Source organism: Dermacentor albipictus, chromosome 6 (assembly GCF_038994185.2).
Source record: "Dermacentor albipictus isolate Rhodes 1998 colony chromosome 6, USDA_Dalb.pri_finalv2, whole genome shotgun sequence".
In the NCBI taxonomy this organism is placed as follows: domain Eukaryota; kingdom Metazoa; phylum Arthropoda; class Arachnida; order Ixodida; family Ixodidae; genus Dermacentor; species Dermacentor albipictus.
Genome location: NC_091826.1, coordinates 14,745,029 through 14,750,000, shown reverse-complemented (window position 1 = coordinate 14,750,000; position 4,972 = coordinate 14,745,029). Strand labels below are relative to the sequence as shown.

The following is a 4,972-nucleotide window of genomic DNA, read 5'->3' as shown; positions in this document are numbered from 1 at the left end:
ACTTCTACTACTACTACTGCTACTTAAACCTCACAAAACCACGAACATAATTCTACAAAAAGAATTAAAAGTGGTTGACCTTTATTTCTGACCATAGAGAGTGACCATTCGCAACAATAAAAAAATGAAGCGTTGAGTCAAAACGTAATTAGCATAGAAGAAGCACTCCATAGAACACGACGAACGAGAAAGGAGACTGAGACGATCGTGACGTGCAGTCTTGCTTGTCCCTCGTGTTCTCTGGTGTCATTTGCTGCTATAACGAACTAACTAGCCCAACCATGCGTATTGACCAGCTAGCACAGTAATTATTTAATTAATAAGAAATTGGTTTTATGAATTATCCATAACTGCACTTGAGTCAAGGATATGTTATTACCTCAGGGGTTTTACTGGCGAAAACCACGATATGATTATGAGGCATGCTGTACTGAGGTATTCCCGGTTAATTTGGGCCACTGGATTTATTTTAAGCTAATCGCCGCCATAACAATGCGACTGTCACTGTCGCGAGTAGAAGCAGCCACCTCATGTTTAGCTGCACAATACCATAGCCGCTAGCCACCATGGCAGATTGAACAAAGCAAACGAGGGATCGCCAAGCACGCCTACTAGATTTGTTCCTTTTTATTTCTATGGTTTCATTACAAGGGCTTCGCAATAGATACGATGCTTTTCTATATCTTGCAAGCCCTCATTGGCGTGCATTATCATTCGCATGTCAAGCATTCCTTTGCCCATACTGGACCTACTTGAACGTACCTTAGTTGGGAAAACGCCCTCCTACTCGACATCATCACAACTACCGTTCGTCAGCGCTGTGTTGGAGCGCATCACCGCAGTTTAAGCACATATGACGTGACGTAGATGCGATGCGATGGACCAATGTCGCATTCATGCAAAACGCCGCTGCTAAACTAGCTTTCATTCACTGAAGGTCGGCAGGCACTGAATACGCTACTTATCTCGGCTCTCTCTTGAACACTAAGCGAAAGATGAGCATATCGCTACGCACATGTGAGTAGTAATGTTAACATGATATACCTTGACCACTTGCTGACACAAGGAGGGCAGCCTTTATTGTATTTCTCTTACATCTGTATTTGTTCTTGCCATTTTGGCAAGAACAAATACAAACACACAGGGCGGAACAAGAATACAAATATGACCGGGCGGAACTTCGGGTAGAAATGGCGTTTTTCCTTAGCTTGATCGGGGTGAAACCATTGAGAATTATCTGGGTTTTCCGAAAGAAACCAAGGACCATACGTATACAGTTAGCGTGTGTGTGCGTGTGAGTGTGCGTTTCTCTTTAAACAATTTTTTAAACCTACTAGAGTCACTCGAATTACGTCACTACACGTTATTTATCTGCCCAGGCGGATATCACTTGCAAGAAAAAAAACATTAGTCCTCTCAGTAATTAAACTAATCACATTAATTCATTTCTTAGTCACAAACGTTACGGTGCACGTTTATATTGGAAAGTTGAAGGTTAACGTATCAAGAGTTTTATTACGGATTTCTACACTTTGGAATGGCCACGTAGAGCGAAATAACAGGCGCACAATTATTCCTTCAATTTGCCTGATTACGTGGGTGGCATGGCGAAGCGCGTTTCGGGTTCAATCCCCACGTGACATAAAAATGGCTGTGGCTTACCTAAGGTTACGCCCAGGATGCGAAGCATACTAGCCTTTATTTTAACGCGACAGCGTTAAGGAGCTCGTGTCGCAGAAAAGCCGGTGTCGTCGGTGTCGGTGTCTGCGGCGTTGCACTTCATGAATAAATCGTTGTCGCGCCGAACGCTGCGTTGCTCGACGCTCACCGCGTCCGATGAGGGGGGCGACGCCGCGAGCGACGGCGCGAGTTGGAGCCCCGTTTCTCTTCTGTCGTGACGTCACGGTGTCACGTGGTATTGAAGGCGACACCGCCGCGCCTGAGGAGCTGGGTTGAGCTCTAGTAATATGCTTCGCATAATAGCGTCACGTTGATGCTGATGCTGATGCTGATTGGCGCATTGCGCAGCTCCAACTTGAACGCACATTGCCTTCAACAGCAGGGACGAGACGGATCGCCATCTCGCGGTATGGAGAAGCTTTATTTTACGTTGCCCCACGACTACGTCACAGGAGGGCTGCATCGCGAGCCGCGCTTCGCAATTCCGCAGGCGTCATTAGGTGAGTTTAACAAGTAGTTCAACGGCAGCTATCTTCATCTACCTGGCCATTTTGAAATGAGGAAACACGGGAATAGACATTTGAGATTACTACCTTCAATTTTCTTATACAAACACGTGTCGCAATTTGTGTAACTATAAAGGTAATTAATCTAATTGGTTCATTTAGTTTGTTGTGAATGTCCTAGCATGTCTTGCACATGATGTCCGCCCGGGCAGATAATTAGTCTGTAGCGACATCGCTCGAGTAAATATTGCAGGCCTTTTAGAAGTGCTCGAATAAAAGAAACAAGCAGTGTACACGAATGGACCCAATGTAATTTTTCATTGCTCTCTCTCTCTCTCTCTCTCTGTCAATAACACAAGTTTTCGCAAAAACGCCGAATGTTTTCTTTAAAGCTTGCCTTCAACATTTGATGGGGCATACTATTTCCATTTGAATATGACGAACTTCGCAAAAATCGGTTCACTAGATGCGGGTGAGAAGGCAGTCTCATTACCTATGCATTTTGACCGAAGCCGCCGAAGATAAGCTTACCCTCAAAGTGAGAACCACATAATAGACTACGGTGCTTTTCTTTTTGCTCTGAATTTTCAGCAGCTGTAAGCCAAATTTTCTCCTTTTTTTAACTTCATAGGCGTCACTAATTAAGTTCGCCTATTCGTCAAACACTGTGATCTACGTCTTTTTGTAACTGAGAACGGTTCTCCGCTTGGGCATTACATAACGACTATTCATGTTGCACAGTTTATTTTTAACCTGACTTTTACAGATACTGTGCCTCTAATCCGTGAACTGGATCGCCCCAGATATTGCAAGTAATGTCCCAGGCGGGCATTGCTTGCAAGCGATATCTGAATACTTAATTTATTCCTTAACAAAACATATATATATATATATATATATATATATATATATATATATATATATATATATATGTGTGTGTGTGTGTGTGTGTGTGTGTGTGTGTGTGTGTGTGTGTGTGTGTGTGTGTGTGTGTGTTTGTGTGTGTGTGTGTGTGTGTGTGTGTGAGTTTTACATTTTTACGGCACGTATTGCAATTCCTGAAGTGAGCCGGTAAAATTGCAAGGCATATTCACTTAGTGCGAACTTTTAAGGAAGGCACCGCTATTGAATATGCGCCCTCATACCTGGAATAAAAATAATCCTATGCTGTCTTCCTTACTTTTGTGTCCAAAGACGGTTTTATGCATTGAATAACGAAAGTAACTGGACCGTGAATATATATAATCACACATTTGGGCAATGAATATTACAAAATTATGGGCGTCACCCTAAGAATTTGCTACAAGCGCATGCGCTCTGAGCGCTCATCTGCTACAATTCGTGAAATTGCTATATGGGCCATAAAATAACTATATAACAATTTAATTAGCGGAGATTTGTTAAGTAGTTGATGACGCGTTTCAGTTTCTCCCGCCAGTAATCTCCGCCTCTTCAAGAAATCGCGCTCAAAGACTAGAATTGTGCTATCTACCACAGACAATATTTTTTTAAATCCCATATAGTAAAAAAAGAAAGAAAAGCACCTAGCATACACAAATAAAGCTTACTCTCATTAGGTAGTCGCTGTCCCTATTTCAATCAAATAGGCTGCACGCAACACGGAAAGCTGAACGCTCCCCATTGCTAGTCGCATAATTATAGAATAGAGAGTGAAATATTTTAGTAAATATTGAGTTAAATTGATAAATAAAGAAAATTAAACCACGAAATTTGCAACCTGCTAACTCTGCACCCGAAATAGACCGCGTATTCCTGTTAGCTGCACCTTTCGACTCATTAAAATGAATAAATAATTTTCAACTTGCGTTACATTATCCAATTCCTTACGTGAGTTTTGCCAGATATATTAACAAAATATTAACATAGTTTATATTGCAGTGTAAAATGCCAATTTTGCCTAATCTAGATTAGGCTTACAGTTTGCGAAATTGTGACGCCGTCTCTTTCTATTCTTTTTCATTTCCGTAACCCTCCTTTCTTTTGTGTCTAAATGGTACGTTAGAACCTTTTTTTTTATTCTTTCAATATGCGACAGTTACTATAAAAAATGCAAAGAGATATATCTGAGAGGAAAAACGTGAAGTATCCAGCATTTATTTGTAAGAAGCACAATAAGATATTGTTAGTCTATGGGTATTGGCTACGTACGCACCTGTGTAATCCTAGTTGCGGCGCAAGCCAGTCCACGATTTCGTACGTAGAAGCGGCACAGGTGCGGTGGCGGGTGCTTACTCCACCGTTGGCGAGACAACAAAGTTTGTAGGGCGGATGCTCACTGATCATTTATATTATCGATTCGCTAGTAGATTACGTGCAGGCCATATCAGTCCCTCTTCACAACGCCGCTACCCGATGCCAATAGTATGGGGGCGTGTTGAGTGGCGGGCGAAACAGAACATAATACTTAGTACCGATTCACCAAGGGCTCTGAAATGATTTTCTGATAACGGGTCCGCCAGGAACTTGCGCCGGGTAACACGCAATACCGTACTTTTTCGAATATAAGCACATTTTTTATGTTCATTAGTACAATGTGAGATTGTTGCTAATCAGCACAAAAGAAAACGTTGCAAACAGCTGTTACAGCTACGGCGAGTCAGAAATTGCTCGAATTAGACAAAAGACCACGTAAGGTTACGGCGAGACAAAAACATAAATGTGTTTGGGATTCAATGTCTCGTCTAGGCACTATACCTGAACTGTTCTTGCTATCGGCCGCAGCGTTACGCAACAGTTACGATGTCTTTTATGCCCACAACAAATTC

General features: G+C 42.2%; 1 protein-coding gene across 1 annotated transcript in view; it reads right to left on the bottom strand.

Annotated features, from left to right (window-relative positions):
- Nucleotides 1-4,447, bottom strand: part of LOC139060798 (calcium-activated chloride channel regulator 1-like) — a 46,263-nt gene extending 41,816 nt beyond the window's left edge. Inside the window, exon 1 of the mRNA XM_070539957.1 lies at nt 4,360-4,447. The gene's annotated coding sequence lies outside the window, so the exon portion shown is untranslated. The remainder of the gene's footprint in view (nt 1-4,359) is intronic.
- Between the last annotated feature and the right edge of the window lie 525 nt (nt 4,448-4,972).